This window comes from Rhinolophus sinicus, linkage group LG12 (genome assembly GCF_036562045.2).
Source record: "Rhinolophus sinicus isolate RSC01 linkage group LG12, ASM3656204v1, whole genome shotgun sequence".
Classification (NCBI taxonomy): Eukaryota; Metazoa; Chordata; class Mammalia; order Chiroptera; family Rhinolophidae; genus Rhinolophus; species Rhinolophus sinicus.
Window position 1 is genome coordinate 30,601,736 of NC_133761.1, and position 12,946 is coordinate 30,614,681.

The following is a 12,946-nucleotide window of genomic DNA, read 5'->3' on the forward strand; positions in this document are numbered from 1 at the left end:
TGCAAGAATGGACACAAAGGGATGAGATGAGATGCCCCACCTTCAGCACCCCAAGGGAAATACACAAACATACAAGGGTCGTCCTGCCTCACCATTTACCAGGTTCATATGCAAATAAACAAGGCACACCTTTTCACAGACACCCTCTCTTTGTGACTGGAAGGCAGAATGGCCTGCTAGTTAAACACGTGGATCTTGGAGTCAGCCAGACCTGGCTTTGGCTCTCAAGCCTACAGTTATAGTGAAATGGTCTTGGCAGGTTTCCTACACTTGCCCCTAGCCTCAGGGTCATCATCTGTTAAATGAGAAGAGTAATACTAACAAGAGGCTCAAATGAAATAATGGATGTAAAATGCTCAATGCAAGGCCTGGTAACTCTCAATTATTAGCATAATTATAGGATTACTTCCCCTTTAGGCCAACTACTATCTAGAACCATGACAGCACCCCGAAAGACAGGACCACCTCTGTTCTCTTGTGACTGGTCAGGCCCCCAGGCTCTGGCTGACTGGATTCCTGGCTGACTGGATAGCTTCCGCTCTTCTGTGAGCTTTCATTAAATAATCCTTTAATTATTAGCTCGAGAGGACATCGACCGCACTCCCTGCCAATCTCTCTGCACCCTCCCCGCAGGAAACCAAGGACATTTGAGGAGCTACGAAACACTTCCCTGTGAACATTAAGAGAGTTCTGAGAGCGAGAACAGGACAGGGCAGGCCCTCCGCTTTCCAGGTCCTTATGTTCGCTGATTTGGTCCCAGTGTGTAGGGTCGCAGAACTGGGAGCTTTTTACCCTCCCCACCTTTACAGAGGAGGAAACTGAGGCTGGAAGCTTGCAAGGCAACAGACGCTGAATCCAGGCCATCTAACCTCCAGGTCAGCGCTCTGCCCTTGGCTGCTATCTATCACCGGAGCGGAGCGTCAAAGGCGGAGAGAGGAGGGACACAGACGTCAGTGTCCCTGACAGGTGTGGCTGTCCCTGGCACAATTTCTGTCAAGGAGAGGCATCTCTGAAGCTACAGTTGAAGAGGAAGCACAGAGACCTCCCTGCGGGCCCCTCCTGTCCAGTCCCACGGTGTTCCCCTGTAGGCCACCCCGGGGACACCCGCCCTCCCCCTTCCCAGTCCCTCAGGCAGAGCTCAGAGGACCATCCCCTCCTCTGCCGGCAGGATGACTTCCACAAGGCAAATCACACCATTTGATCTTGAACAAAAGGCCCCGAAGGTATCTGAAATGACAACTCCCTGGTGGGTGATGTCATGTTGTTTTGTTTGTCTCCATGGACTGTGGGAATCCAATTTCAGTTGTGAAGAAAATGGTCTGGGGAAAAAAGTTACTTCATTCGGAAAATTCCAAGAAGCCATAAATACGGTTTGCAGCTGATGAAAGCACATTCACAGGCAGACAATGGCTTTTGGATGGAAGAAGCGCCCTCCCAAGAGAGGTGAGAGGCCGGCCCACCGCCCCCGCAGCCCTGCTTCTCCAGGCAGATGTGCTTGTACGCTCCTGGCGAGATCCCTCAGCTCCTTTCCGCTCAGGAGATGCCATATCCCAGGGGCGTGTTTCCCTGGTTCTCATCCTAAATGCCTCCTGCCAAGCCCATCCTGCAGCATCCGGCACAATTGCGTCCACCTCCCCTCTCATAATCGGTTGACCTGGGCTTCTGAGTTGTTAAAGAAAATTTAAAATAACATTTTGTTTCGTTTCATATTCACTTTCTAGTCTCACCATCTCTTGTGAATCCTTTTTGCTTTTCATATTCTTTTTCCTCTACAACTGAAATAGTGAGAAAGAGGGAGAAAACAGGATGCAATTCTGTTTTACTTTTCACCAGATATTTCAGAGTATAATTCCCAGTCCAGATCTTCAGCCCTGAGTCAGGAAGGAATAACCACGGCCAGGAAAGACCAGGGGCAGAGAGCCTAGATCCAGAGGCAAATTTTCAAGAGATGTTGCATCCCCTGTCATCCCTCCCTCCCTCCCTCCCTCCCTCCCTCCCTCCCTCCCTCCCTCCCTCCCTCCCTCCCTCCCTCTCTCTCTCTCTCTCTCTCTCTCTCTCATAAAAACAGTATGAAAAGAATAAAAAATGTTGGAAGACAGGAGAAAGTCTTCCTAACCCAGCCCCTCTTTCCATCGTTGTGTCTTCCTGGCTCCAGGTCCCTCAGTCACTGAGCCCCTCATTCTGTCTTTCCTGTTACCCTTGATCCTTGATCCCCAGCTTTGTTAGGGAGCCCCTCTCACCCCACCTAGCTTCGACAGAGTCGTAGCTCCACGGTGTTCCCCGGCTCTGGGAGCTGGTCTAGCCTGAATCTCGCCCACAGCCTTGTATTTGCATTCCCATGTCGGTCCCCAGAGTCAAAGGTCCCCTTGCGTTTAGTCCTGAGAACACGAAGCCTTTCCCTCTGGCCTATGGTGGTCTCCAAGTGCACGCCCTCAGTCCGGGGTGGTGCCCCCCGTAGTCCACTGGCTGCCATCCTACAGGTCTGAGCTGGGCCATCGCTGCACTCACACTGCCCCATGCACTACAGGCGCCTGTGCTTCTCAGCCTCCTGCCCCTCCCAGTTCCCAGCCTATGTGGGGCTTCAGTGACTGTCTCAGGCACCCAAGGAGGAGGCTGTGTTTTTTGGGAGTGTTTTCAATCCCTCAGGCAAAGCATCACCAGATGATAAAAGAACAAAAACAAAGCCAAAGCTTCTAAAAATGTTCCCATTAACCCAATTAGTCAAATCCTGAAGGGACCTTTGTCTTAATGGAATTTGACTATATCTCAAATATTACTTGAAGTAAAGGAACCATCATTTTGCATTTAGGAAATGTGGATTTTCAAGCTCGTGGGATTTGATTTCTAGGTGTGAGTAGTTTTTCCTTATAGATCGGCACTGTCCCGTAGAATATTATATATTATAGTATATAATATACATTATATGTTAATAGTATATATTATCATGCAAGCCACTTATGTAATTTTAAGTCTTCTAGTAGCCACATTTTTAATATTTCGTTTTTAAATCATTTTTTTCAGTTACAGTTGACATTCAGTATTATTTTATATTAGTTAGACATTTATATAATTTATGCAGTGATTTCCCCCCCATTAACCTAGTACCCACCTAGGACTTTACATAGTTGTTGCAATATTATTGACTATATTCTCTATGCTGGACTTTACATCCCTGTGACTATTTTATAACTGCCAATTTGTGTTTCTTAATCCCTTCACCTTTTTCACTCAGCTCTCCCACTACCCTCCTCTCTGGCAACCATCAGTTTATTCTCTGTATCTATGAGTCTGTTTCTGTTTTGTTTGTTCCTTTATTTTGTTCTTTAGATTCCACATGTAAGCGAGATAATAGGATATTTGTCTTCCTCACTCTGACTTATTTCACTTAGCTTAATACCCTCTAGGTCCATCCATGTTGTTGCAAATGGTAAGATTTCATTCTTTTTTATGGCAAAGTAATTCCTTTGGATAGATACTCAGAAGTGGAATTGCTGGGTCATAAGGTAGTTCAATTTTTAATTTTTTGAGTAATCTCCATGCTATATTACATAATGGCTGCACGAATTTGTAGTTCCACCAACAGTGCATGAGGGTTCCCTTTACTTCACACTCTCACTAACACTTGTTTGTTGATTTATTGATGATAGCTATTTTGACAGGTGTGAGGTAATATCTCATTGTTTTTTTTAACTTGCATTTCTCTGGTGCTTAGTGACACTTAGCATCTTCTCATATGTCTATTGGCCATGTGTATGTCCTCTTTGGATAAATGTCTATTTAGGTCCTCTGCCCATATTTTAATTAGATTTTTTTTTGGTGTTGAGTTTTATGATATTTTAATAAATTTTGGATACTAACCCCTTATCAGATGTATTATTGGCGAATATCTTCTCCCATTCAGTAGGCTGTCTTTTCATTTTGTTGATGGTTTCCTTTGCTGTGCAAAACCTTTTTAGATTGATGTAGTCCCATTTGTTTATTTTTTCTTTTGTTTCCCTTACCTGAGAAGAGATATCAGAAAAAAGATTACTAACAGCAATGTCAGAGAGTTTACTGCCTATGTTTTCTTCTAGGAGTTTTATGGTTTTGGTCTTACAATTAAGTCTTTAGTTAATTTTGAGTTTATTCTTGAATATGTTGTTAGAGTTGGTCCAGTTTCACTTTTTTGCATACATCTGTCCAGTTTTCCCAACATCATTTATTGAATAAACTGTCTTTACGCCATTGTATATTCTTGCCTCCTTAATCATAGATTAAATGACCATATATAAACATGGGTATATTTCTAGGCTCTCTGTTCTCATCTATATGTCTGTGTTTATGCCAGTACCATGCTGTTTTGATTGCTATAGCCTTGATAGGTTGATATCAGGTAGCATGATACCTCTAATTTTGTTCTATTTTCTCAAGAGTGCTGTGGCTATTCAGGGTCTTTTGTGGTTTCATGTAAATTTTAGGATTATTTGTTCTAGTCTGTGAAAAATGCCATTGGTATTTTGATAGGGATTGCATTGAATCTATAGATTGCTTTGGGTAGTATTGACATTTTTAATGATGTTAATTCTTCCTATCCATGAGCAATAAATAGGTTTCCATTTATTTATATCTTCTTAAATTTCTTTCCTCAGTGTCTAATAGTTTTCTGAGTACAGGTCTTTTACCTCCTTGGTTAAATTTATTCCTAGGTATTACTATTATTATTATTATTATTTTATTATTGGGGAATATTGGGGAACAGTGTGTTTTTCCAGGATGTCAAGCCGTTATTTTCAATCTAGTTGTGGAGGGCGCAGCTCACTTGCCCATGTGGAAATCAAACCAGCAACCTTGTTGTTAAGAGCTCGCACTCTAACCAACTGAGCCATCCATCCACCCTTTATTATTATTTTTTGATGCAGTTGTAAATGGGAGTGTTTCCTTAGTTTTTCTTCCTGACAGTTCTATCAGTGTATAAAAATCCAATCAATTCTGAATATTAAATTTGTATCCTGCTACTTTACTGAATTCATTTATCAGTTCTAATAGTTTATGTGGAATCTTTAGGATTCTCTCTATATAGTATCATGTCATCTGCAAATAAAGACAGTTTCACTTCTTTCATATTTGGATGCCTTTTATTTCTTTTTCTTGTCTGATTGCTGTGGCTAGGACTTCCAGTACTATGTTGAATAAAAGTGGTGAAAGTAGACACCCTTGTCTTGTTCCTGATCTTAAGGAGAATGCTTTTAGCTTTCCCCCAATTGAGTATGATATTAGCTGTGGGTTTGTCACATATGGACTTTATTATGTGGAGGTATGTTCCCTCTATTCCCACTTGGCTCAGAATTTTTATCATAAATGGATGCTGGGTTTTGACAAATGCTTTTTCTGCATCTATTGAGATGATCGTATGATTTTTTTAACCTTCATTTTGTTTATGTGGTGTATCAAATTAAGTGATTTGTGAATATTGAACCAACCTTGCATCCCATGAACAGGGTCCCACTTGATCATAGTGTGTGATCCTTTTAATATATTTCTGAATTCAGTTTGCTAACATTTTGTTGAGGACTTTTGCATCTGTGTTCATCAGGGATATCATCCTAAATTTTCTTTTTTTGTAATGTCTTTGTCTGGTTGTGGAATCAGGGTAATAGTAGCTTCATAAAATAAGCTTGGGAGCTTTCTCTCCTCTTAAAGTTTTTGGAATAATTTGAGAAGGATAGGTGTTAATTCTTCTTTGAATGTTTGGTAAAATTCACCTGTGAAGCCATCTTGTCCAGGAATTTTGTTTGTTGGGAGCTTGTTGATTATTGATTCAATTTCGTTAGTAGTAATCAGTCAGTTCAGATTTTCTGTTTCTTCTTAATTCAGTCTTAGAAGATTATACATTTCTAGGAATTTATCCATTTTTTCCAGACTGTCCAATTTGTTGGCATATAATTGTTTGTAATATTTTCATATAATCCTTTGTATTTCCATGGTTTCAGTTGTCACTTCTCTTTCATTTCTGATTTTGTTTATATGGGTCCACACACTTTTTTTCTTGATGAGTCTGGTTAAAAGTTTATCAATTTTGCTTATCCTTTCAAAGAACCAGCTCTTGGTTTCACTGATCTTTTGAATTGTGTTTAAGACTATATTTTGTTTATTTCCACTCTGGTTTTTATTATTTCCTTCTACTCATTTTGGGCTTTGTTTGCTGTTCTTTTTCTAGTTCTTTTAAGTGTAAGGTTAGATTATTTATTGGAGATTTTTCTTGTTTTCTGAGGTACACCTATATTGCTATGAATTTACCTCTTAGGACTGCTTTCACTGTGTCCCATAGATTTTGGGTCATTGTGTTTTCATTTTCATTTGTCTCAAGGTATCTTTTGATTTCTTCCTTGATCTTGTTGTTGACCCATTCATTGTTTAGTAGCATGTTTTCAGCCTCCCTGTGTTTGTGTGTTTTTCAGTTTTTTTCTTGTAATTGATTTCTAGTTTTATACCATTGTGGTCAGAGAAGATGCTTGATATGATTTCAGTCTCCTTAAATTTACTGAGACTTGTTTTGTGGCCTACCATGTGCACTTGAAAAGAATGTCCCATGTGCACTTAAAAAGAATGTATGTTCTGCTTCTTTGGGGTGAAATACTCTAAAAATGTATATTAAATCAATGTGTAATTTAAAGCTGCTGTTTCCTTGTTGATTTTCTGTCTTGAAGACCAGTCCATTGGTGTTAATGGGGTCTTAAAGTCTCTTACAATGTGTTACTGTCAAACTCTCCCTTTATGTCGGTCAGTATTTGCTTTACATATTTAGGTGCTCCTACATTGGGTGCATAAATGTTTACAAGGGTTATATCCTCTTGTTTGATTGAGCCCTTTATCATTATGTAATGTTCCTCTTTGTCTTTAATTATAGCCTTTGTTTTAAAGTCTTTTTCTTTTTTTTCTTTTTTTTAATTAAATTTATTGGGGTGACAATTGTTAGTAAAATTACATAGATTTCAGGTGTACAATTCTGTATTACATCATCTATAAATCCCATTGTGTGTTCATCACCCAGAGTCAATTCTCCTTCCATCACCATATATTCGATCCCCCTTACCCTCATCTCCCACCCCCCACCCCCCGCCCCCGTTACCCTCTGGCAACCACTAAACTATTGTCTGTGTCTATGAGTTTCTGTTTCTCATTTGTTTGTCTTGTTCTTTTGTTGTTTTTGGTTTATATACCACATATCAGTGAAATCACATGGTTCTCTGTTTTTTCTGTCTGACTTGTTTAGCTCAGCATTACTCTCTCAAGATCCATCCATGTTGTCACAAATGTTCCTATATCATCTTTTCTTACTGCCGAATAGTATTCCATTGTGTGTATATACCACAACTTCTTTATCCATTCATCTATCGAAGGACATTTTGGTTGTTTCCATGTCTTGGCCACCGTAAACAAAGCTGCAATGAACATTGGAGCACACGTGTCTTTATCTCTAAACGTTTTCAGATTTTTTGGGTAGATACCCAGAAGAGGGATTGCTGGGTCATATGGCAATTCTATTCGTAATTCTTTGAGAAACCTCCACACTGCCTTCCATAACGGCTGTACCAGTCTGCATTCCCACCAACAGTGTATGAGGGTTCCTTTTCTCCACAGCCTCTCCAACATTTGTTATTATTTGTCTTGTTGATGATAGCCATTCTGACTGGGGTGAGGTGATATCTCATTGTGGTTTTGATTTGCATTTCTCTGATGATTAGTGATGTTGAGCATTTTTTCATATGTCTATTTGCCATTTGTATGTCCTCTTTGGAGAAATGTCTCTTCAAGTCCTCTGCCCATTTTTCAATTGGGTTGTTTGTTTTTTTGTTGTTGAGTTGCATGAGTTCCTTATATATTCTGGATACTAGCCCCTTATCGGAGGCACTGTTTGCAAAAATCTTCTCCCATTTAGTTGGTGGCCTCTTTATTTTGTCAATGGTTTCTTTTGCTGTGCAGAAGCTTTTAAGTTTCATATAGTCCTATTCGTTTATTTTAGCTTTTACTTCCATTGCCTTTGGAGTCAAGTTCATAAAATGCTCTTTGAACCCAAGGTCCATAAGTTTAGTACCTATGTTTTCTTCTATGCAGTTTATTGTGTCAGGTCTTATGCTTAAGTCTTTGATCCATTTTGAATTAACTTTGGTACATGGTGACAAATAGCAGTCCAGTTTCATTCTTTTGCACGTGGCTATCCAATTCTCCCAGCACCATTTATTGAAGAGGCTGTCTTTGCTCCATTGTATGTTTTTAGCTTCTTTGTCAAAAATTATCTGTCCATATTTATGTGGTTTTATTTCTGGGTTCTCAATTCTATTCCATTGGTCTATGTGTCTGTTTTTCTGCCAATACCATGCTGTTTTGATTATTGTAGCCCTGTAGTACAAGCCAAAGTCAGGAAGTGTGATACCTCCATTATAGTTCTTTTTCCTTAAGATTGCTTTGGCTATTCGGGGTCTTTTGTGGTTCCAAACAAATCTGATGATTTTTTGTTCTATTTCTTTAAAATATGCCATTGGGACCCATTTTATTAAGTGTTTTAATCATAAATGGATGTTGTATCTTGTCAAATGCTTTTTCTGCATCAATTGATATAATCATATGATTTTTGTCCTTTATTTTGTTTATGTGATGTATCACATTGATGGATTTGCGTATGTTGAACCATCCTTGTGCCCCGGGGATGAACCCCACTTGGTCGTGATGAATAATCTTTTTAATGCATTGTTGTATTCGATTTGCTAGAATTTTATTTAGGATTTTTGCATTGGTATTCATCAGAGATATTGGTCTGTAGTTTTCTTTTTTTGTGCTGTCCTTACCAGGTTTTGGTATCAGGGTAATGTTGGCCTCATAAAATGAGTTAGGGAGTACTGTCTCTTCTTCAATTTTTTGGAAGAGTTTGTGCAGAATTGGTATTAGATCCTCTTTGAAGGTTTGGTAGAATTCACTAGTGAAGCCATCTGGTCCCGGACTTTTGCTTTTGGGAAGGTTTTGGATGACTGATTCAATTTCGTTACTGGTGATCGGTCTGTTTAGATTTTCCAGTTCTTCATGGTTCAGCCTTGGAAGGCTATATGTTTCTAAGAACTTGTCCATTTCTTCTAGGTTGTTGAATTTGGTGGCATATAGTCCTTCATAGTATTCTTGGATGATCCTTTGTATTTCTGTGGTGTCCGTGATAACTTCCCCTTTTACGTTTCTGATTTTGTTAATCAGTGTCTTCTCTCTTTTTGTCTTAGTAAGTCTAGCCAAGGGTTTGTCAATTTTGTTAATCTTTTCAAAGAACCAGCTCTTTGTCATATTAATTTTTTCTATTGTCTTTTTGTTCTCTATTTCATTTAGTTCTGCTCTAATTTTTGTTATTTCCTTTCTTCTGCTGACCTTGGGTTTTACTTGTTCTTCTTTTTCTAGTTCTTTAAGGTGTAACATGAGGTTATTTATTTGGGAGTTTTCTTGTTTCTTGAGATAGGCCTGTAGTGAGATAAATTTCCCTCTTAAAACTGCTTTCGCTGCATCCCAAAAATTTTGGTAGGATGTATTTTCATTGTCATTTGTTTCTATGTATCTTTTGATCTCTCCTCTAATTTCTTCTTTGACCCAGTCGTTCTTTAAAAGTATGTTGTTTAGTCTCCATGTATTTGTGTTTTTCTCCGCTTTCTTTTTACAGTTGATATCCAATTTCAAAGCCTTGTGATCAGAGAATATGCATGGTATGATTTCAATCTTCTTAAATTTGTTGAGACTGATTTTATGTCCCAATGTATGGTCTATCCTTGAGAATGTTCCATGTACACTAGAAAAGAATGTGTAGTCTGATGTTTTAGGATGAAGTGCTCTATAAATGTCAATTATGTCCATTTCATCTAATGTGTCATTTAGGGCTACTATTTCATTATTTATTTTCTGTTTGGATGATCTATCCATAGCGGTCAATGGTGTATTTAAGTCCCCTAGTATAATTGTGTTTTGGTCAATTTCTCCCTTTAGTTCTGTTAGTAGTTGCTTGGTGTATTTTGGTGCTCCCTGATTGGGGGCATAAATATTGATGACTGTTATGTCTTCTTGTTGTACAGTCCCCTTCACCATTATGAAATGTCCATCTTTGTCTCTTGTTATCTTTTTCACCTTGAAGTCTGTTTCATCTGATATCATTATGGCTACACCTGATTTTCTCTGGGTACCATTTGCTTGGAGTGTCAATTTCCACCCTTTCACTTTGAGTCTATGCTTGTCCTTGTAGCTGAGATGTGTCTCTTGGAGACAGCATATGGTTGGGTTTAGTTTTTGATCCAATCTGCTACTCTGTGCCTTTTTATTGGTGAGTTCAGTCCATTTACATTTAGGGTGATTATTGATATGTGAGGATTTCCTGTCATTCTATCTTAGTTTTCTGGTAAGGTTGTGTCTCCATTGTTTCTTTGCCTTTTGTTGTTGTCTATTATTTCTGTGTGGTGGTATTCTATGATGTTTCCCTCTGTTTCTTCTTTTATTTCAGTATATATTTCAATTCTGGATTTATTTTGAGTGGTTACCCTTAAGTTTATGTAAAAGAAAGTTTGATATTTAGAGTATTCCATTTTCTTCAGCACGCTTACTTTCTCCATTCCCATATTCGGTTCAGGCCTTTACTCTCCCCTTTTTGAGTTGTGGTTGCCACAAATTGTCCCTGTTGATGGTGGTCGAATAGCCTCCTTTAGTATTTCTTGTAGTGCAGGTCGTGTATTAGAAAATTCCCTCAGCTTCTGTATGTCTGGAAAGGTCTTTATTCCTCCTTCATATCTAAAGGATATCTTTGCTGGATATATTATTCTTGGCTCATGGTTTCTCTCTTTCAATAGTTTGAATATTTGGTTCCACTCCTCCTGGCTTGTAGAGTTTCTGCTGAAAAATCTGATGATAATCTAATGGGCTTTCCTTTGTAAGTTACCGTCTTCTTTTCCCTGGCTGCCTTGAGGATTCTTTCTTTGTCGTTGATTTTAGACAGCTTCAATACAATGTGCCTTGGAGAAGGTCTGTTGGGATTGAGGTAACTAGGTGTTCTATTTGCTTCTTGGATTCGAGGGTCCAGTTCTGTCCACAAATTTGGGAAGTTCTCATCGACAATTTGTTTGAATATATTCTCTGTTCCTTCTCTCTTTCTTCTCCTTCTGGTATGCCCATTATTCTTATATTGCTCTTTCTGATGGAGTCAGAAAGTTCTTGTAGAGTTCTTTCATTTCTTTTAAGTCTCAAGTCTCTTTCTTCTTCTATTTGTGTCATTTCCAGGTTTCTATCTTCGATGTCACTGATTCTTTCCTCCATCTGGTCAACTCTACTACCTAAGCTGGTTATTTCATTCTTAATTTCTTCTATTGAGTTCTTAATCTCCAGAAATTCTATTTGGTTCTTTTTAAGATTTCAATCTCTTTCGTAAAATGCTCATGCTGTTCTTTGATTGAGTTTCTGAGTTCCTTTAACTGCCTATCTGTGTTTTCTTGTATCTCGTTGAGGTTTTTCAGAACTGCAATCTTGAATTCTCTGTCACTTAAGTCACATATTTCTGTATCTTTAAGTGCCTTCTCTGGAGATTTTTCACTTTCTTTCTGAGCTATCTTGTTGCCTTGGTTATTCATGGCGATTACTGGTTTACTATTTCTCTTCCTAGACATCTACAGGAGTGACTTCTGCAACAGGTTGATAGGAAGCGGTCTTTCTTTTGTTTGCCAGTACTTGTTGGTAGAATGTTTTATTATTTCTCCAACTGCAACTTATTTTTCTTCTCCCACACAGTAGTGCTATGTTTTCTCTGCACTATTCCAACTTCTCACACAATGGGGGGATTCCCTGGGAGATGGGCTTCTCCTCTGTTAATAGTTCGTCTAGGTCACAGGGCGCAGTGTCCCGGTGGGTATGTGGAGAGCTTTTGATGTTCCAAAGCTCTTCCAGCTCCTGATTCAGAGCCCGTATATTTCAGCAGTTCTGTTTACTCCTGCAGGGATCCGCCCAGATAGGTGGGGTCAGGGGCGGGGTGAGTTGTGAGAGGTGGCCCAGAGCAATGGCGGCGACCACCACCACAGCCGGTCCTGCTTCCACAGGTCTCTCCCCTTTGCTGGAACTAGTTGGGCTGTGAATTTGTGTTTGCGGCCCACAGTTCTCAAAACAGCAAATTTTCTGTTGTTTTGATCTGACACTGCTACTGTTTCGCTTCTAGCACCGGGCAGGTGGGGGCGGGGCGAGCTCTGGAAGGGGAGGGAGGGGGCGGCTAGTCTCAGTGCCTAAGGCTCTGTTCTCTGCTCGGCAGTGCGGGCTTAAACCACCGTTTTCAGCCTTTTTCCCTCAGTCTTTTCTCCGAGGTCTCTGCCGTGAGCGTTGGGTTCAGCCGTGTTATATGCTGTCCCCTCAGCCCTGTGGAGCCCTGGCGGAGCCCTAGCAGTCCGATCTCCCGCAGCTGCGGTAGTTCCGGGAAGCAGCGAGCTCGGCGCACTGAGCTAGGTCTGCGTCCTGCGCCCGCGCGGCTCCGTCTCCGCGTGCTTCTCCCTTTCCTCCTCCCTCCACTCGCGCGAATCTCCCACCTGTAGGTGATTTCAGTCGGTAGTGGGCCTCTTCGTGTTGCCTGTCTGCTGTGCAGGGAGTCCTTTGTGGAGTTTTTGTTGTTCGATTTGTTGTAAATTCCAGGGGAGCTTTACAGAGGCTCACCTCACTCCGCCATTTTTCCGGAAGTCCTTTTTTTTTTTTTTTTTGGTATAAAGATTGCTATGCAACTTTTTTTCATTTCCATTCAAATGGAATATCTTTTTCCATGCCTGTACTTTCAGTCTGTGTGTGTCTTTCAATCAGAAGTGAGTCTCTTGTAGACAGCATATGTATGGGTCTTGTTTTCTTATCCATTCAGTTATCCTATGTCTTTTTTTTTAAAATTAGTTTCAGGTGCACAAGACAAAGTAATACTAGACGTTTATCT